This window comes from Elephantulus edwardii, unplaced genomic scaffold (genome assembly GCF_000299155.1).
Source record: "Elephantulus edwardii isolate Elephantulus edwardi_28Jun2011 unplaced genomic scaffold, EleEdw1.0 scaffold00147, whole genome shotgun sequence".
Lineage (NCBI taxonomy): Eukaryota > Metazoa > Chordata > Mammalia > Macroscelidea > Macroscelididae > Elephantulus > Elephantulus edwardii.
Genome location: NW_006399897.1, coordinates 7847399 through 7870320, shown reverse-complemented (window position 1 = coordinate 7870320; position 22922 = coordinate 7847399). Strand labels below are relative to the sequence as shown.

The 22922-nt window shown below is 37.1% G+C and overlaps 1 protein-coding gene across 1 annotated transcript in view; it reads right to left on the bottom strand.

The window, feature by feature from the left end:
* MYO16 (myosin XVI) overlaps window positions 1-22922 on the bottom strand; it is a 951959-nt gene that overhangs the window by 841162 nt on the left and 87875 nt on the right. The gene's annotated exons all lie outside the window — the stretch shown is intronic.

The following is a 22922-nucleotide window of genomic DNA, read 5'->3' as shown; positions in this document are numbered from 1 at the left end:
GACCATAGATAAGTATAAGGAGAATGATAAGAATTTTTCCCCCCACCAGTAACTAAAAATGTTAGCAGTATTCTTGCATTTGTGGTCTTCTTTTACTAATATACAGATGAATAAACTTTAATGGCCTAGAACTGAAAATTTACTTCCCTTCATGATGCTGTGGTTTAAAAACTCAGCTCAAAATATCTATAATGGAATTTTACAAACTCTTTACATTTTCAACTAGAATAGAATTTTACAATTTCTAGTAAAAGATAAAAGAATGTCAGATCACTAAAAATTCTAATGTTTGGTCCACAAGGACAGCTTCAGACAAGTACTGCACATTCTTTGCTTTATATGTTTATGATGTACAACCCCAGTAAGTGACAAGCAGTTATGCATGCACAAAACCATGGCTGATCATATGCTCTGCTGGAGAAGACTGGACAGAAGATATACCTCATCTTTGTAAAACTGTGTTGCTTCTTTGAAGGGACAAGTCATAACAAGGCTTTATTCATTATCAATGCACTTGACATTCTACAACACTTTATTCTCACAGCCTGTTCTCATAACCAAGAATGACCAACCCTAGTTTGCAAGCAAACTAAGGTGAGAAAGGCTATTACGTGCCTAAGACTTCAAAGGTATGCCTGTGTGACTGAGTAATAAAACAATCCACAAAAGTTCAAGGAGCTAACGAAAGACTGTAATTCTCTTAAGCCAGATATTTAATACTTCTATGTAAAAGGGAAAACAAGTAGCATTGGTGACATTTTGTTTTGGTTGCTTGTTTGCATGGACAAAAGCTAAACCTTTTAAAATCCTAGTTTTGCATTAAAATAGTCTTAACTGTTAGTAAGAGTGATGTTAACTGCATCAAATAGTTTCCATCACACAAAGCTTCCTCTTTCCATGGACCTAAGCACAAAGAAACATCAGCGGTTCTGAAATAATGACAAATTACTATGGAGTTGGTTCATGTGGCAAAGGCCATAATCATGGCCACAAGCAGATTGTGTGAGGAAAGCTTATTAATAATGAACAGGAATTATCTTCTGCCTTCAAATCTGTCTGGAAACCTGCACCAGGCTTGATGTATTTACTGTGACGCTCAGGACACTTTGACACCCTTGACTTCCTAATGTGTCAGGAGATGTCCAGGGAATCATAAGGGCCAATGAAAACCTACAGGGTGAAAAAAAAAATCATACAGTGTCCTGTGCTGATTAGTATGCAGTTGAAGAGTGAGGATAATCTAATAAACACAGCAGTCTTCTAGTTTTAAACTGTTAAGAAGGGTCTCATGGTGAAATTTTCAATTAACTATCAAGGCATCTGCTGTGACAGCTTATGATTCATTGAGTAATCCCTCTTTGGCTGTCAAATAAGGACTGTGGAAGGTTGTTCATAAATTAATTTCCTTTTATTATTTTGAAATCAAAAGGCCAAAGCAGTTAAAATTCAAATCCACATATGTATGAAATACTGATTTTTTTAAAATGTGTTTTCTTGTTAAACAATTCTCTATACGTTGTCTTGATGACCTAAATTCTGATGCATTTTATACTCTGAAAAATATTGGCTAGTAAATACAGGTGGATCAGTTATGATATGAATATGTACTGCATATGAATATTCTATAATACACACTAGGTAGTAAGTTTTGCACTGCAATCCCAAAAACAGTGGTTTAAAGGCACCAGCTGCTCTGTGTGAGAAGTATGGGATTTGTTGTTGTTAGGTGTCGTTGAGTCAAGTATGACTCACAGAAACCCTATGAACAAAAGACCTGAACCCTGTTCTATCCTTTGCCATCTTCATTTACTGCCTGAAGGTTTAGCTATGGGTCATTTCCAAACTGAAGGCACACAACAACAACATGAGAGAAAAATGTTTTGGTTTTCTTGTGCCATCGAGTGGAGTCACCTATGACTCATAGCATCCTAAATATAAAAGCTCTGAACTTTTCCCTGTCCTGAGCTAGTCTCACTGTATTCGACACACCTATCCCCATTACTCCAATTACTGAGTCAATCCATCTCTTCCAGGGTCTCCCTCTCCTGTGTTGTCCCTGTACCCTTCCAAGCATGCTGTTCTCCAAGGACTGGCCCCTCCTGGTAACATGTCCAAAGTATGTGAAACAGAGCTTCACAATCTTTCCTTCAAGAAGCAAATTGGTTTTACTTTTTCCAGGTCAGACCTGTTTGTTCTCTTGGCAGTCCATGGTATGCTCAATACTCTTTCACAGCACCACAACTCAAAGGTATCAATTCTTATGCCATTCTTAGTCATTGTCCAGCTCTCTGATGTATAGCAAGTAACTATAAAGACCATAGCCTGGATCAGACACACCTTAGTCTCCAGACTGACAGTACTGTTCATCTCCACTCTGGAAGGTACCTGACAATATATTTTCCTAATTTATCTTTTGAGTTTATGATTGCTATTCTTGACTACTACTCTTGCTATTAGCAACAGTATTGATTGTGGAACCAAACAGGCTGAAATTGTATACAATCTAAAACTCTTCCCTATCTATCGTGGGGCTGTCAATTGGCCCAGTGGTGAACATCTTTGTTTCTTGATATTGAGCTTCAATCCATACTGAAGACTCTAGTCCTTAACCTTTTGCAGCAAATGTCTCAAGTCTTCCTCAATTTCACAAGCAAAGTTGTGTTATCTGTATAACACACCTTGTTGATGTGTCTTCCTCTAATTCTGAAACCACATTCTGCCTCATTAAATTCAGCCTCCCGAATGATCTGTTGCATATACAGACTAAAAAATTAAGGAGAAAGGATGCATCCCTGACACTCCTGATTTTGCGTCATGCAGTATTTCCTTGCTCTGTTCTGCTTCATGGTCTAGGTATTGGTTTTGTATTAACACAATTAAGTGTTCTGGGATTCCCATTCTTCTTAAGGTTAGCCACAATTTGTTGTGATCCACACAGTCAAATACATTTGCATATTAATGAAACATAGATGCAAATTCCTATGGTACTTTCTGCTTTCAGCCAAGAACCATCTGACATTGGGTATGAGATCCCCAGTGCCGCAGCCTCTTCTAAAGACAGCTTGCACTTCTGGCAGTTTTCTGCTGAGATGCAGTTCCAGGTTAGGGACAGTATATTTAAAGTCGAAGGAACTTTGAAAACATGATATTGATAATGACAAGTATTAATACCTCCAGAAAGAATCTGTATGCACAAGACAGGCAGTAAAGTATAGGTATGATTAATTATTTAAGAAATTCTGATGACATAGTGTGCTAGGTGCTATGAACCTAAAGATAATGATTCTAAAACACCAACTGTTACAAGGAAGATGCATGATATATAATCTCAGGCTTCAGATATTTGATGGAGAGAAATTAAAAGTTGGAATCAACTTGACAACAGTGAGTACAATTGTAAGTGAGGATGTAAAAGTCTACTTACTTAAAAATGTATTGCCTTTTATTTCCTTAAAAAATTCAAATATGATGACTTCTCGGAAAAGTAATTTGTAACCTTGGGAAGCTTATAATGACCAACTAACAATGAGATCTACTGAGATTTCCCAGTGAGTTTCCATTGTTAGTTGATTGTTATAAGCTTTTTTATCATCTACTGTATAGTTTTTCTTCCAAAGAGTTTTCTATGAATATAATGAAAACGTTGTATTTGACTTTTTCGAGTCAAGCATGACTCATAGTGACTCTATGAACAAAAGGCTTGAAAATGTTCCATAATTATCATTGTTTCTCTACGTTCAGAGAGTTTCATAGTTCATAGAGGCATGTGGTTTAGAAAGTTTATGCCACTACTTCTTCCAAACCTGTCTTAATCTGGAAGCTCCACTAAACACTGAACACCATGGGCATGCTAATGAAAGCATCACTGCCCAAAAATTATTATGGATATCACCATATGGAAATAATACTGCTACACATTGAGGGTTTACCTGCATTTGGACTTTGAAAAAGATATTAAAAGTGTAGCAACAACCACATTTTCCAAGATTTCATTTCCTTCACTTTGTTTGCAAACATTTTTATTCTTCGTGTTAAAATTTTTATTATAATTATGCTTGACTGTTTTCCTTTAAATATGTAGGGATTTTTGTAAGTTAGATTGTTTTCTTAAAAAAATACGATTTGTTCAAGAAACAGAAGAAAAGCAGCCTTAGAAACCTTGTAGAGAAATGCTACTCTGTCTTGTAGTGTTGCTCTGAGTCAAAAGCAACTTGACAGCAGCAGGATGGATGCTGGTACAGCACCTAAAACTACAGGAGCTTTTTTTCTACAACAAATATTTTGTTTCTGCTATCACTCTTCTGGTTCTTTTGCATGCTGTTTTTAGCTGAAAGCAAAGAGTACCAGAGTAATGTATATCTGTGTTTCATTGATTATGCAAAGGCATTTGGCGGTGTGTCACAACAAACTGTGACTAACTCTGAGAAGAATAGGAATCCCAGAACACTTAATTGTGCTTATGCAAAACCAATACGTGGATCATAAGCAGTCATCAGAACAGAGCAAGGAAACACTGTTGCTGTTATTGTTGTTGTTTGTGTTATTGTTGTTTTTTGCCGTAGAGTTGAGCACAACTCATAACAACTCTATAAAAAAAAAAGACCTGAAGCCTTTCTGTATTTATCATCATTTCTCAAAGTTCATAGAGCTTGCAGAGGAATGTTGTTTAGGAAGTGGATGCCACTCAACGGTTCAATATCAGGAATGATGCAAAACAAGTGAAGCATCCTATCTCCATTCCTTTTCCATCTATGTAATGTGGGAGGTATGTGGCTTTAGGATTGGAGGGCAATTCATCAACAATCTGCGTTATAAAGATGACGCAACTTTGCTTATTGAAACATAGGAGTACCTGAGGCACTTGCTGCAGAAGGTCAAGGACTGCAGCTTTCAATATGGATTGAAGCTCAACATCAAGAAGATACAGATTCTCACCATTGGGCCAATGGGCAGCATCAGGAAAGATAGTGAAGAGATTGAAATTGTTCACACCTTCAGCTTGCTTAGCTCCACAATCAATACTCTCAGTACCAACAGCCAGGAAAGAAAGACACAAAAAACAAAACTCACCCCAGTCATTAATTAATTCTGACACAATGCATAATGTGAGGGTGCTCTAATTGCAGGCTATAGAAAGCTACTCTACTAACTCAAAGCCTGAATCACTCTGTCAGTTCAAAACCATCAGAGTCCCACCAGAAGAAAGATGAGAAATTTCTTCATGTAATTTACAGCCTCAGAAACTAAATTGTGGGTTAACTATGAGTGGGTTTCCATTTGTCAGCAAGGAATGAATTTCTGAGGCATTAACCTGGATCTAAATTTCACAATCATCTATGAGTTAATTTGCATTATTTTAGTACTAGTTGTAACAAAACAGATTCTATTTCTATTGTTGTGACAGAAATTACTTAGATGTCCATGAGATCTACTTAGTCTTCTCAGAAAATTAAGAAGATATCATTTCCCAGCTTCCCAATCCTGAATCATAAAAAACACCCATGTGTGTCTTCCCATGCTCTTGCTCCTTCAGACAGTATGATGTGGACGAGCCTGGTGATTCAGGAAGACACTTTCGATGATGATAATACTGAAAATGGCACTTTGGTTTGTTAATCACTGCTTGTCAAGGAGTCAATTGCTAAATCAGTAATTTTTAATTGTATCTGAGCAATAAGTTAACTATCATTGTCTGTAGCAATATAAATTTTGTTTTTCTTTAGTATAAAAATCAACATTACCCTTACTATATTCTTTTGTATTCTTTATATTTTATATTCCTTTGAGTTAGAATGGAATCAAAAGAATAAAACTAAATAAATTTAAGCCTCAAGTTGCAATACTTATAGATACTATGGGGGAAATCTTGAATGATACAGAGCATCTAAATACTATGGAGGAAATACACAGAGTTACTGTATTAAAAAGAATTGGCCGACACTAAAATATTTCAGGAATAGCATATGATCCAGAGCCTATAGTGATAAAGGAAGAAATTCAAGCTGCACGGAAGACATTTGCAAAAAACAAGGCACCAGAAATTAACAGGATACCAACTGTCATGATTCAACTAACAGATGCATCCCTGGATGTACTTATCAATCTATGCCAGGGAATTTGGAAGCTATGACCAATCAACTGGAAAATATTTATATTTGTTCCCATTCCCAAGAGATGTGATCCAATGTCAATGTAAAATGTAAAGGAAATGTAAAAATTATTGAATAACATCATTAGTAACACATGCAAGCAAAATATTGCTAAAGATTATCCAAAAATCACTAGACCTCAATAGCAGAAAATTGTCAGAAGTTCAAGCTTGTTTTAGAAGAGGCCATGATACCTGGAATAGCATTACTGTTGTCTGATGGATATTAACTGAAAGCAGAGAATACCAGAAGAATGCCTCTTTCTGTTTTAGGGGCTATGCAAAGACATTTGACTATGAAGATCATAGAAAACTATGGCTAATATTGAGAAGAATGAGAATCCCAGAACACTTACTTATGTTTACATAAAACCATATATAGACAAGCTATTTTCTGAACAGAGCAAGAGACAACTACATGATTTAAAATAAAGAAAGGTATGCATTTTACTTGGCTTAACAATCATTTCCACTAGAAGCAGCAGCTATTAAGTCAAAGGATGGATTACAAAAGGCCACCCTGAGGAAAAGATTGTCACTTTAAAGACTAAAATGTGTCTGAGCCAAGTCATGGTATTCTTCAAACTGCTTCATATGTATGTGAAAGTTAGGTATGGATAAAGAAGATTAAAGAAGAATTGATATCTTTAAACTGAAGTGTTGGCAAATAATTTAGAAGAGATCATGGATTGCCAAGGGACAAACAAAAGTCTTGGAAGAATTATCATTAGGAAGTTCTTTAAAAGTGAGGAGTATCACAAGAGTCCACAGTTAAGGTTGCATAGTGGAATGTACTTGGGACGGCGGGAAGGGTGCGGGGGGATTGTGTACCAGGGAAGCAGTGTTTCTTTTCCTTTTGAAAGAGAGAAGCGAACTAGGGGTCAGGGGAAGAGGGCTGGGTGGGTAGAGAAGTGCAGCAATGAATGAATGGAAATCCATATTCTCTGCAAATGTTCATTAAAATTACTAAATAAATACATAAATAAATATTTTTTTTAAAAATGAGGATGGTGAGACTTCATCTCACATACTTTGGACTTATAAAGAGCGGCCCATTTGGAAAGAAAGAAATCGTGTTTGATGAAGTAGAAAGTCAGTAAAATAAGGATATGAATATATCCCTCATTTACACAATGTACATGAGGGATTGTATGAATACAATGAATATGAATGAAACACAATGTAAATAAATAATTCTATGAAAACAATTTTTTTTAAAAGAAGAAGACCTTCAACATGAAGGACTGATGTTGTGGCTGCAACCATGGGATAAGGCACAGCAGATGGTACAGAGTTGGAGGGATTCTCTGTTTTATTATAAGTAGAATTCACTATGAGGCAGAGTTCAGTTCACAGTACCTAACAAGAGCAGCATCATATAGTACTATATGTCTCTGAGGAGCCCTAATGGCACAGAAGTTAACCACTCAGCCAGAAACTGAGAAGTCAGTGGGTCAAACCCAATAATACAAGGAGATAGATGTGGCAGTCTGTTTCTGTAAAGATTATATTTTTCATGACCCTATAGTTTACTTATAAGTGGAATGGACTTACTTGGTAGCAATAGGTATATGATACTTTTACATGACATTCTCAGAACAATAAAACTATAGAAATGAAAAATAGATTAATGACTGCTAGAAGTTAGAAGTGATGCAGGGGGGAAATGTTGTTATAGTTATAAAGGGGCAATGCGATCAAGATTGTCCAAAGAGAGTCAATAGTTCTGCATCTTATTGGCAGCTGTACAAATCTGCATATATACTAAAATGTCACAGAGGCACATACACACAGATTGTACAGATGTCAGTTTCCTGGTTTTGAGATTTTAATTGTGTAAAACGTAACCACTGAGACAAACTTGGGCCTTATAGCTATTTTTGCAACCTCCATTGAATGTATAATTATTTTAAAATAATAAACAAATAATTCCTTTCTATCCTTTTGGAAGAAAAAAAACCCATATTTTGCTCTCTAAATAAGAATACACATGTCTAAGAATCACTCTAAAAATTGAAAGGAAATAAGGACATATATGCTTAAGAAATAGCAATAAAATGATAATTTTATAAACAATAGCTACTCAAGAAACTAAAGCCTCACCATCTTTCTATTATGTAGAATTTGCATTTGAAGAGCACATATAGAAGAAACAGAAGTTAGTAAATGAGCACATAATGCTAGAATATTCAAATGAGCAGATAGCCACAGCCTTGAATCTAGCCCATTTTATAAAAGGGCCCATATTTTTGCTTAACTCAGACAGAGGGGTAAGGAACTCTAGTTCCTTGAACATCTATCTATTCCTAGGTGATGAGAATGGACAAAAAGGAGGAGGACAGTTAAAGGGAAAATGAATAATGAGGACATTTTCCAGCTCGTGCCTCACCAACACCAAAGTTGTTGTTGTGTACTGTCGAGTCAGAACCAACTCATAGATGACTCTCTAGCAGCATTTCAGAGGCTATAAATTGCATCAGTAAAAGATGTTCATCTTTCTCTCAAGGTTCTGGTGGATTCAAAACACGTAACTTTACGACAAGGCTTCCAGGGAGCTTATTAAAAATATAGATTCCTCAGCTCTCCCTACACCTCCTTCTCTAGAAGTCATGATTCCATAAACCAAGAGGTAGTCATCAGAACAGAGCAAGCGAACACCGCATGGTTCAAAATTGGGAAGGGAATACGTCAGAGATGTGTCCTATCTCCATACCTTTTCAATCTGTGTGCAGAACAGATTATCCAGGCGGCTGGGCTCTATGAGGAGAACTGTGGCATCAGGATTGGAGGTAGACTCATCAACAACAGTCTATGTTATGCAGATGACACAACCCTGCTCCCTGAGATTGAGGAGGACCTGAAGTGCTTGCTACAGTAGGTCAGGGCCTGCAGCCGACAATATGGATTGAAGCTCAATATCAAGAAAACAAAGATTCTCACCACTGGGCCAATTGGCAGCAATGCGGTGGATGGTGAAGAGATCGAAATTGTAAACAGCTTTAGTTTGCTTGGCTCCACAATCAACACTCTTGGCACCAGCAGCCAGGAAATTAAAAGATGTATTTCACTGGGAAAGTCTGCTGTCTGAGACCTCTTCAAAGTATTGAAGAACAATGAAGTCAGTCTGGAGACTAAGGTGCATCTGATACAACCCATGGTCTTTGCAGTCACTTACTATGCATCAGAGAGCTGGACAATGACTAGGGATGACAGAAGGAGAATTGACACCTTTGAGCTATGGTGTTGGAAGAGTATTTAATATATCATGGACTGCTAAGAGAATGAACAGGTTCGTCCTTGAGAAAGTTAAACCAGGCTACTCCTTGGAGGCAAGAATTCTGAAGCTTCATCTGACATTACTTTGGACATGTTGCAAGGAAGGACCAGTCCTTGGAGAGGGATGTCATGCTTGGGAAGGTGGAGGAGAGGAAGACTCTAGATGAAATGGATTGATTCAGTGACTGGGATAATGGGGTAGGCGTGGCAGAGACAATAAATTTGGCACAGGCTAGAGCAGGGTTTAGGTCTGTTGTACATAGGGTCACTGTGAGTCGCAGGAAACTCAACGGCATATAACAACAACAACATACATCTTAATGGGATTCTGGTGACCTAGTTGTAAGAAGCTGCACCTGCAATCCCAAAGTGAAGTGGTTCAAATCTTCAGGCAGCTCAATGAGAGGATAGGAACTCTTCTCCCATTTAATTAAAAACCTCTGAGCTCACTGGAAAGTCAGATATGGGTTGGTTCCAACTTGACGGACAACAATACACCTTTATGGAGCTGATGGATTCAGAACATTAAACTTTTGGTTAACAAAAGGTTACTTTTTACAAGTACTTAATACACTGTGCCAGCAGAGTGCCTCAATTTTCTGTAAATAATATTAATTACATAAAAAGTATATCAATTTGGAAGATTCCTCAATTGTACCTAAAAAAGGTTAATTGGTAATCACAGCAGCGAAAAGAAAAGGACAAGATAACTGTGTCATTTCTTTCCTTTTTTTCTTAAAAAAACCTTTCACTGAAAACACAAGGAAAAGAATCATAAACTTATTTGGAAATGATAGAGTTGTAATATTGCTACCTTGTTTAACTTACATTTTCTAAACAGGATGTATTGTAAATTTCTTAGTGAAACTATGCATGTTATCAATTCTAACTCGGTAGAATAGTGTATATAGAGAGAGCTGTGCTGGTAACCCAGAGGTGGCACATAGGCGGTGGTTCAAATCTACCAGCAGATCCTTGAGAGAATGTTGGGAAACACCTACTAATCAATTTACAGTCTCTGTAAAACTCCTGGAGGGCCAGTTATGGCTTCTTTACAATTCAATGTCAATGAGAATTTTAGTTTATCGAGATTTACAAAACATTGAAACCAAAGTATGCTTTGAATCTTTAAGATACAAGAGTGAGAAATGTTACCTCCACTGGTCACTGGTGTATAGGAACGTATCTCACATACTTTGGGGCATGCTGCCAGAAGGGACCAGTCCTTGTAGAAGACATCAAAGACATCATGCTTGGAAGGGCAGAGGGTCAGCACAGGAGAAGTCCCTCGATGAGAGGGACTGATAGACTGTATATAATAATGGAGGCAAGTGAGTCTGAGCCAGTGAAATTGGCTCAGGATAGTTCAGAATACAGGGTTATTGTTCGTAGGTTCACTGTGAGCGAGCACGTAACAACAACAGAGTCACATCAGCTGTCTCCAGGGGTACTACCACCGCACAAAAACAAGAGAAAGAAAGTGGAATATAGTCCTCATTTTACTTGCCCCATTTGGGTTTGCTGGGTACATCTTTGTCTGCATGAATGGAGAAAAAAAATAAAATTGAAAGTAGAGTGGATTCTGGGTACAATTTCAACATATTCCAGTCCCAAATGGCAACAAATAAGTTATTACTTTATTATTTAAAAGGCTAAGAACTAAATTAAATTAAGTAACAATGTTCTGTCAAGAGGGAGAAAACAGACTTTACCTTTATTAAGCAAGGATTTATATTGATATAAATGTGATAGTAATATTAACATTAGAATGTTTAAGCATTCAACTGTTAAGTGAAAGGTTGAAAGCAGAAACTCACCCAGTGGCCCTGTGAACGAAAGACCCAGTGATCTGCTCCAGTAAAGATAATAACTAATAACTAAAACCAACAAATTTGTAATGATGAAACACATTTTATTGCATCACTTCTGTTTGTTATTTAAGGAGTTCTGGTGGCGTAGTGGGTAATATTTCAAGCCGCTAACTGAAAATCTGGCAGTTTAAATTGTGGAAGAAAGATGACAGTCTCCTTTTGTAAAGATTTACAGCCTCAGAAAACCAAAAGAAGGCAGTGGATGATGTTTGATATTTAGAGGATGCTTGATATTAGGAGGAAACTCTGATTGCCTAGTGGGTAAGGAGTTGTGCTGCCAACTGAAAGCACAGAGTTCGAATTCACCAGTGGCTCCATGGAAGAAAGATGGACAATATCCTCCATTACAATTTACAACCTCTATAGGGGTCAGTTGTGCATCTATCCCTATTGATGGCAACGAATTGAGCTAAGTTGGTATTAAAATGTGAAATGTAGGACAGATTGAATCAAGGGTTTTCGGTTTCCTTTAATACCTGGTGTATCCACCTCCCATCTTTCCCTAGTGTTATTGGTTAATTAAGGCTAGAGTCAACTCTCTGAAAGTCTGCTGAGTCAAGCACAATATCCTGTGATTTTAAGACTCATGTTCACCTCATAACATCTGTTGAATGATCCATAGTACAGAAGTATGTCCCTTCTACTCAACTCAGAACTAGTTCTTAGGCAGTGATTTGACCGTAGATAGAAGCTCAAGAAATAGTCTCTTGATAGCTGAACTTTAAAAAAAATGAGTAAATGACATTAAAACACTCAAGGGAGATAACTAAATTATTTAATTTACACATCAAAACAAAGTGAATTGAGTCAACTCTACAGTCTACCAAGACTACATTATTTCTCTACTTTTCCCTCTCCTTCACCTGCTTTTCCAATCTTCACAAAATATTACATGTACCTGAATCTCCATTTCAAGCATTATCCTAGAGAACACCATCTAAGATTTAGATCTATGTAAATACACATACATACTTCAATTTTCTATAACTTTTTATGATTTGTGTAAAGTGTATATTAATCTCACTTTAAAAATATTTAATATTTACTCGGAGAGCCAAGAAGAGAATATAGTTCTCCTGGAAGGAAGTTAGCAACCTTACAGGCATATATTATAAACAGACATATGCACATGCACACAGAGATATACACACACATTTATAGATAAATACCCAACTGCTCTCCTATTGAGAGTTTTATTTTCAGAATCAATTATTATTATGTGCTCCTAGAGATATTTTTTACTGCAAATACAATGGCAAAGGAATAATGAAGATTCTCAAAGACAGGTATATAATCAATTTCAACTTACTCCCCCAGACACTTAAAAAATTCCCTAAGAATTTAAATCTTTAAGAAGTGCTAGATTTTAATACTTTTGTAATTCAAGCTGCAGAACCATATATATTTTTAGAAAATAACACCAAGAAATTATATTTGGTCAAGATACAGAAGCTATACACTACAATATTTTAGCATTGAGGTGTTTAATGTCAGTTTCATATAATTCTGCAGGGAAATACTTCTCTACATTATGTAAATATAAATTGAATTTTAACAAAATTAATTTCAATTCTTTCCTAGAAAATCAACAATATTCTTCTCCCATTACTTTACCTTTTTTTTTTAAACTATATCACTGTCAAGAGGGTTTTTTTTATTCTATTTAACTATTAAATCCACTGCCTCTGAGTTGGTTCTGATTCACAGTCACCCTTCACTGAGTTTTTCAGACTGTAAATCTTTATGAGAGGAGATTGGTCATCTTTTATCTATGGGTCAGCTCATATATGTGAACCACTAATCTTTTGGTTAGCAGTACAGCATATTATATCCCATGCCACCAGAGCTACTTATCTTATTATTTTGAGAGTATATCAATCTAGTGAAGGTGTGTAGGAAATTGGTATTGTCATTATTTAATCTTCATTAAAATATAAATAAAACAAACACCCATGATGTAAACAGATTATTGCACATCTCAAAATATAGTTTTAAAAATATCAATCCATCCTTTTTTATATTTAATATTTTCCTTGCATTTTTTATAATATCAACATTATTTGATCATGATAAAGAGCATAGTTTATTCCAGAATGTGTTTTCAAGGTAAAAAGGAAACTGAAGGCCTGTTTTGAGTTCTTTATCAGAATGGATTTAGAAAAGTGTCAGAATCTGTGCTTCACAAGGAAAAGCACTTGATGTCAACTTGACTCCAGCATGTGGAGCCTCCAAACGTGCATGACAGAGCTGCTCCATAGGGTTTTGCTTTGTTGTGACTTTCTGGATGCTTTTCATCAGATCTTCTGAGGCACCTCTGAGTAGGTTCAAACCACAAAGCTTTCTGCTAATACCCAAGGTCGTAACAATTTGCACAACCGAAGAATTCTTGAATACTGTCATGACCGCCCCAAATACTCTGTTCTGTGTTGTGTCTCCAGTACAGTAAATGATCTATTATTTCCCCACTACAATGATGTGCCCTAATATCTAAAATGCTGACTGACCAGGTTTTCAGAATCAGCCTAGCTAAATCCAGAGCTATACAGCTTGTGTTCTGAACAATCCCCCGGATACACATGGTAAGGTGTTCAATTACATTTTCACTCAACCACTTACCAGCTGCAACTATGGGCAAGTCTAGCCTTCTCTCTGTGACTCACATCTGCTTTACAGGAAGGATCAATGACAGAATGCATGTGAGGTGCTCAGCAGAGGGTCTGGCACTTCCTACCTTACCTATTCTTTCATCCAATACTTCACTGGAGAAGTTCAGTCCCTTTAAAATCAAAACTCTATTGTAAGGCTGCCAAACTGAAAGGCTGGCAGTTGGAATCCCCCAAGTGCTCTGTGGGAGAAAGACAAGTAGACTCCTCTCAAAAAGATTTACAAACTGGAGAACCCTACGGGGAGTCACTGTGAATTGGACTCCACTCTTACTCCTCAGCAGTGAGGCATACCAAATACACATTTTGATCCCTCAAAAATTTAAATAATATTTTATTATAAATCCAACTCTACAACCACCGTCCTTCATCAACATAATTAATTCCAGGTGAAAAAAAATTTAGTTCACTCAATTCTTCCCAGACAGGATTTTAACTGACAAGTTCCCTTGTGTGTATTATTTCGGAAAAAAGAAATCCAGCATGTTTAAGAAAAAAATCCTCATCAATGGGTCAATAGGCAGTATCATGTTTGATAGACAAAAGACTGAAATTGTCAACTCTTTCATCTTAATTGGATCCACAAGTTAACACTCTTGGTACTGGCAGTCAGGAGAACAGGAGCTGCACTGCACTGGCAAAGTCTGCAGTTAGGGATATCTCCGAATTACTGAAGGGCAGTGATACCAGTTTAAAGACTAAGGTGCACCTGATCCAAACAATAGTCTTTTCAATTACTTGCTATGTGTCGGAGAGCTGAACAATTAATAAGAATGACAGAAGAAAAATTGATGCTTTTATGTTGTTAGGGAAGACTAATATATAGTTGGATGATCAGACAATTTTCTGGAAGACTAATGAGTATATAGTAGACGAGCTGGCACTAAAAAAATCTATGGACCATAATCCCTGGTCACTCATGGAGTGGCACACAAGGCCTAGAATTCCTTCCATGGGGTTGCCTGGAACTGGATGTTGACTATCTGAAAATACTCATAGAGAATTTGGTCATAATGATGAAAAACTTACTAATAACCAAAATTTCGACATACTAGTGATTAGGCTAACAATTTGTGGTATATATTCAAAGGAACACTAGTCAAAGGAACAGTGCAAAAAGCAGCAAACTTCTAAGACATCGGAATCTCAGAATCCCTGTACTAACTGACAGAGTCCGATCTCAAAACCTACATACTATTTGGTTTTATTTATATGACAATTTAGAAAGAAAAATCTATAGGGGATAAATTAGTTAAGTTGTTATCATCGGCTAGAGGCTAACTGAGGAGAGGGAATTATAAAATCCAAAAGAATATGTGCAGGTGTATGTGTGAGGGTAGAGCCTCAATAAACTTGACATCACAAGACAAATGAACTAATAACGAAAACTACAGTTAACTTTAGAACTAGGCTTTCAAATGGCTATAAAATAAAGTAATAAGATATTTCCCAAACTGCAGGGCCATATTAGACACATGCCATAACAATTACATTTTTAATAAAAGAAAACACTTCTGGTGTGTGGCAAAATGGCATGGAGGTACGGATGGCTGCGCTTGACCTATACCATCATTACATGAGATGGAGAGAGAGATCATGAACATAAATCTCAGCAGTCAAAGGCCAATTCCTCTGAGATTTTATATAAACAAGACAATCTGACACTGTAACTATTCTACCAGTTTTAATAACCCTATTTTTAGATGCATATTTTCAATGGCATTCACTAGATCTCTTGTGTTCAGTAATTCATTGTGATGGCTACACAAAAGTCACAGACAATGCTCATTATGATGAGAATTTTTATAAGGAAGTATCAGGAATAAATTAGGATATAATTCTCCAATCAGAACATTCTCTCCCTTTAGCCATGTCCAAAGGGATCTTGGTGTCTTGCTCAGGTGCAGCCAAGTCTCACAAAGCTCTTGCTCTCCAGCCCTGTGAACTTGGGTTCCATTGTTTCTGATGCTGCCTCTTCTCACCACTGTTCACCATGGTTCTGCTGCGTTTCCTCATCTCTCCTTTGTCACAGTTCTGTGTTGTGAATGAAGGAAATACTTTTCACCTAGGGCTAAAGACCATGCTTAACTCTTGGCTTGTCTTTCTTAATGGTGAAGAAATTTCTCTTTCTGCCTCTGTATTTAAGCATGGCAAGATGGCAAACTTAACCAACGTTCAAGTTAATGATTCAGACACCTTATGTGCATGGCCCATTCCCCAGTGTTAAAAAGCTGCTCTACAATCCCAAAGGTTGTTGTTGTTGATGTTGCTGTTGTTATTGTTGTTTAATGCCGTCGAGTCGTAGACGACTCATAGCGACCCTATGAACGAACAGCCTGAGCACTGTTCGTACATAGAGTTTCCAGAGGCAAGCCATTTTGGAAGTGGATGCCGCTCCTGCTTCCAGGCCTGATTTAGGTGGGAAGCTCCAGCCAACACTGTCCACCATGGGTGCCCATTACCACAATTGGCACATCACTGTCACAGGCTTCAGCATCACAGCAACCACGAGTTACCTCTGTACAGCAATGCACAGACCAGTGTTATACCACCTAGAAGAATGTTTGACAGGAAGACAATTTGAAATGGACTGAAGTAGACAGAGATGCTATTTGCAGCAACATCATTTAAGTAAGGAAATCAAGCGTCACATCCCAGATAAGTGACACAGTCACAACTTAAAAACTAGAACCTTTCTGTGACACCCTAAAATTGGTGCTAGTAGCATAAGAAGTAAGAAATGGGGCTTGTCAAACGGCAATGGAGAATTGACTACATGTATATTCTGTACATAGTTGACAAAGGTAAAAATATCAGCTTCTATGTGGTTAGATATCTTAAACGAGATTTGTTGTAGAGATCTGATATACTTGAAGGATTGTTGATAAGATAGGAAAGGAGATGTTATGGCTTTTTTTAGGATTCTGTAAGAATTGAAAATAGAAAATTATTTATGTTCTGCACAATTTTTGGATTCACTGTGGAAAAAGTTTAAATTCAGTCCTCCAAAGCACATCTTAATAAAACTATTAATAGTAAATAATAATGACTAGAAATGCATGAAACAATTCAACTTTTGAATAATAGTTCTTTCTTGAGAGGTACTCCATAGCAATGGCTTTTTATTTTTAAAATGTGGAGCATAGGATTCAAATACTTCATCAATTCTTATTGGCTCTAAGTCCACTTCAGTGAGTGCCTTCCTATTCCTCTACTAGGGGTCTGAATGAAAAAGAATGACTCATTTGTTTCCACAAAACCATTCATTAATTCGTATCTGTCTCTCCTGTCACTCTTTATTTCCAGATAATAAATAATTCAAGCATCTTTAATCTTTACTTATTCACAAGACCATGAAGTTTTATGCTTTCAGTTACTATTCTCTCAGTCCCTTTCTATTAGCACAGTAGAGTAAGTGAACTAAAGACAGTATTTAAAATGGACTGGTCATCATAACTTAACACAAACCATCATAGCTTGCTTATCTTCCTCATTTTATTATCTTATTTTTAATAGTAGAACAGCTTCTAATAAGCATTTAAAAATATTTGAAGAGATAACATACTCAGTGAACAACCCAGTGATCGAAAGATAATTTTCTGAGCGTATAAGTTGACTACAAATTCGACAGCTTAAGAATCATTTAAATGATGTCTGCTCACGTTCTTAGAAAAATGTAATTCCCTTACAGTTTGGAGCAAGAATATTCAAAGTATACAACAAAAAAGGATTACTCTTATGCAGCAATCACTCTTTGACTGGAATGTAGGTAATCATCATACTACAGAATAGATTGTGTTTTTGTTGTTCATTGTTGTCTAATTGGAACTGACTCATGGCTGCCCACCCAGCAGGTTTTCAGAGGCTTTAAATCGCATCAAAGAAAACGTCCATCTTTCTCCTGTGGAGCAGTTTGTGAATTCAAACCATGTGCCCCTGCCTTAGCAGTGCAAATCCTTACCCACGAGGCCACAAGAGCTCTCTAGAATATCTACCAGTATTATTTTAATTACTGTAAAACCGAAGTATTTCTTTATGGAAAGACTAATTCACATCTGTATTATCACGATTATCTTAATGGTTGCTGCCATTGCTTTTTAATTTTTCCAAAGAATTAGAGGACACTAAAAAGTTAAAAATACCCAATCTAAACACATAGGTATTTTAATGTTTAGCTTTCAGGATCACCATAAAGCCAAGCAAAATTGTTGGAACCCGCAATAGTTAAGAGAATAAAGACTTTTATGGAATAAAGAGTCATAGATGAATTTGTGTTCCCAAAGTTGGAGAAGTGAATATCAGGATCTGTGACTAATTTTCCTTTCTTTGGCAAAAAAACAAAAGAGAGAGAGAGAGAGTGGTTATATTAATAAATGTTTTTTAGTATGAAATTGATTTACACCAACTGCCTTTATCGCTGACATCTTTTTATTATGGTAGCCAAAGTGGATGTGTTCTAGATTCAAAATGATCTGTTCCAACATCCTAAATGATCTATTGTACATGTATATTGAGGAGTTATGGATAAAAGATATATTTCTGACACACTCCTTTCCTGACTTTGAACTATGTAATGTTCCCTGATTCTGGTTGGACAACACCTTCCTGGTCTAGGTGTAGTGTTTGCATAAGCACAATCAAAATTCTGCGATTTCCATTCTTCTCAATGTTAGCTACAGTTTCTTGTGATCCACACAGTCAAATGCCATTGCATAGCTTATAAAACACAGACATCCTTCTGGTACTGCTTTCAGCCAAGATATATCTGACATTGGCAGATATATAGACTTTTCCTAACCTGCTTGTATTTATTTGCTTGAATGTGATATTAGTGTAACCAGTGTTAAGAATACTAATTAAAAAAAAAAATACTCCCCTGTAAGAACTGGTACCCCCTGGCAACATGTCCAAAGTATGTCAGATGCAGCTTTAAAATCCTTGCCTGTAAGGAACAGCCTAATTTCACCTTCTTCAGGAAAGACCCATTTGTCCTCTTAGCAGTCCATGATATACGCAATACTCTTCTCCAGCACCACAGCCCAAAGGCATCATTTCTTCTGTCGTCCTTAGTCATAGTCCAGCTCTCTGATGCAAAGCAAGTAAATACCTCTTACCTTACCTTATCTAACCCTAGATACCTCCTTTGGAAAGTCATTCTCCTCTCACACCTTCCCCATGGCAGGCTCAGGTGCCATCCCCGTCTTCTCTCATATAATTGGCATGCAGGTATGCAATAAAATTGCTATTCACAACTTAAACTCCTGTTTAGACTGAAATTTTCTTGGAAAAGAAATCGATCTAGTATGAGTAAATGACTGAAATATTTGAAAGATCACAGCTTTAGGTGTGAAGACTGAAACAGGTGTATAAAAGGGGACTAAGAAAGCAACAATGTCACTTTTTCGATTGCAAAGATGGGAGTGGGGTTAAGATTTTAGAAATGAAATCTGAGTGAAATAATAAAAATAATCAGGATGAGGAACAACAATGAGAGTAGGATCTTGGTGAAGTACTGGTGGTGCTGGAGATTAAAATACATTTATTGTGAGCTAAACATTTATACTAACACATGTAGCAGCTAAAATAAAGTTTAGCCATTTCACCCATCAGGGACTCTTTAGAAGAAACATGGACAATCGCTGCCTGTAAAGATTGGCAGCCTTGGGAAGCCAATAGGAGCTTGCCAAGAGTAGGAACCAGCTCAACAGCAGCTGAGAGGCATTTGAACAGTTCAAAAGCTACTTTTAAAAGAAGATTGGAGGCAAAGGTAAATTGAGCTGCGATATTGGAAGAAAACAATCAGCATTTTGGCCACCGCTTTGAGAAGTGGTGATGAAATATTACATTAAAAAAGAACCTAGATTCTATACGTTAACCATACTTGTTCATCCCTGACCTGAGACTTTGCACTCATTCTTTCCCACGTTTGGCACTTCTCCCGACAGATTTTCATACAGTATCTTTTTTACTTAATCAAAATACTCAGAGGTCACTACTTGAAAGATTTCCACTTTTTATGTTTATTATTGTTATGTGCTGTTGAGTTGCTTGTGACTCATAGTGACCCTATTTACAGCAGCTCTGAACCCTGCCTTGTCCTGAGCCAATCTCACTGATACAGACACAGCTACCGCTAATACCCCAGTTACTGTATCAATCCATCTTTTCTTGGGTCTTTCTCTCCTTGCTGTCCTTACACCCTTCTAAGCATGATGTCCTTCTCCAAGGACTGTTCTCTCCTGGCTATGTGCCCAAAGTATGTGAGACAAAGCTTCAAAACCTTTGCCTTCAAGGAGAAACTTGGTTTCACCCTCTCCAAGACAGATCTATTTGCTTTCTTGGCAGTCCATGGTATGTTCAAGACTCTTCTCCAGCACCACAGCTCAATTTTTTTGTTGATTTTTTTGGTTTTTTAAAAATATATACATATATATTTTATTGATTTTCATATAAAAATACCTTTAGAGTATGTTTCATTCATATACATTTTGTTTTATACAATCATTCTCATATATTCTATTTTACATTAGTTTTTCTTCACTAGTTTGTTTAAAAATTCTAATACAAATTTGAACAGATTCTTTCAATTTCCCTCACCCCCCCCATCAGATAGTACAACCCAATGATTAATCTCCTTTTCCCCCTGTACATCCACATCCTCTGCTTCCAGCCTCTCCCACCCCTCCTGGATACTTATACTCATTCTACAATAATGGTCTTATACAATATTTATCCTTGTGGGACTGAGTTAGTTCACTCTGCATAATGTTCTCCAATCCCTCCCAAGTTGGGTAATAATTTACAAAGTAAAGTGTGCCAGACCATGGCTAATCCAGACCATGGTCTTCTCAAGTGTTTGCTATGCCTCTGAGTGTTGGACAATGAATAAGGATGACTGAAGAAGAATCATTATCTTTCAGTTGTGGTGCAGGAGAAGAGTATTGAAAATACCAGGGACTGTTCAGAGAATAAATAGGTCTTTCCTGGAGAAGCAGAAACCAGTTTGTTCGTTGGAGGCAAGGATTTTGAAACTCAATTTTATAGACATTGGGCATATCATGCAGGAGGGATCAGTCCTTGGAAAAGGACATCATGTTTGGAAAAGCAGAGGGACAGTGCAGAAGAAGATGGCCCCAGATAAGATGGATTGTCACAATAACTGTGGCAATAGCATTAGTTGTTTATGAGAGGGTGAAGTTGGCTCAAGATAGGGAAAGGTCAGAAACATTGTTAATAGGGTCATTATTAGTTACATCAAATCTGACGGCATGTAACAGCAGTGATTTGAATGCAAGCAAATCACTGAAAATGTAAGGAGTCTTAATAAGTTCATCATAGCACCTACAGAAAAGAAGGCATCAATTAGTATATTAGAATAGCATATGTCAAGTAAGGACACAAGTGTGGAAGCTTTTAGAGTTAGAATGGCAAGCCTTTAATAATGTACTGCAAGCACTGTAACAATATGTGAAAATCTATAATTGGACCAGTAGTTTTCAGGGTCCCTGGCATTCCTGAAATTCTGGATACCAATTTTATAAAACTTGAACAATATACATGTGATAAATGTAATATCACATGGCATTCATAATTACATCATATTAAATACATCCTTTAGCGCTGTTCTTCACAATGGTTGACACAGCAAAGTGAAAGACATAGATGCAAGCAAAAATTATATAGACATACCAAAACAAAAACTCATTTCCTTTCACTTAATTCTAACTCATATGATTCCTCCTAACAGTCCATGGTATACTCTTCTCCAGCACCACAGCTCAAAAGCATCAATTATCTTTCTATCAACCCTACTGACTGTCCAACTCTCTGATGCACAGCACATAATTGAGAAGACTATAGCCTGGATCAAGAGCACCTTAGTCTTCAGTCTGACATTGTTGCTCTTCAGTACTCTTGAGAGGTCCCTCACAGTCGGCTTTCCCAATGAAATTAGTCTCTTGATTTCCTGGGTACTGTTACCAAGAGTGTTGACTGTGGGTTCAAGTAAACTAAAACTGTTAACTATCTCAATTTCTTCACCATTCATACTGATGCTGCCAATTGGCCCAGTGGTTAGGATCTTGGTTTTCTTGATATTGAGCTTCAGTCCATATAGGAGGCTGTAGTCCTTGATCTTCTGCAGCGAGTGCTTCAGGTCCTCCTCAGTTTCAGCAAGCAGGGTTGTGCCATCTGCATAACGCAGGTTGATGATTCTTCCACCCATCCTGATGTCACATTCCTGTTTGTATAGCCCAGCGTCTCAGATGATCTGTTCTGCATACAGATTGAAAAGGTATGGAGACAGATTACATCCCTGACGGACCCCCTTCTTTATTTTGAACCATGTAGTGTCTCCTTGCTCTCCTCTGACAACTGCCTTTCTGTCCAAGTATAAGTTTCGCATTAGCACAATCAAATGTTCTGGGATTCCCATTCTTCTCAGAGTCAACGACAGTTTATTGTGATCCACACAGTCAAAATCCTTTGCATAGTCAATGAAGCACAGATAGACATTCTTCTGGTATTCTTTGCTTTCTGCTAAGATCCATCTAACATTAGCTATAGTATCCCTAGTACCACGACCTCTTCTAAATCCAGCCTGCACATCTGGCAGTTCTCTGTTGACATATTCTTCCAAAAGTTTTTGGATAATTTTCAGAAGAATCTTGCTTGCATGTGATATCAATGACATTGCTTGATAATTTCCACACTCTGTTGGGTCACCTTTCTTTGGAATGGGAACAAATATCTATCCTTTCCAGTCAGTGGGCCAGCTGACTCTTCTCCAGATTTCTTGGCACAACTTAGTGAGCACATCCAGGCCAGTGCCTGTTTGTTGAAATATGTCAATTGGTATGCCGTCAACTCCTGGAGCCTTGTTTTTTGCCAATTCCTTCAGAGCAATTTGAAATTCCTCTTTCAATCACAATAGGCTCTTGCTTATATGTCATTTCATGAAATTCT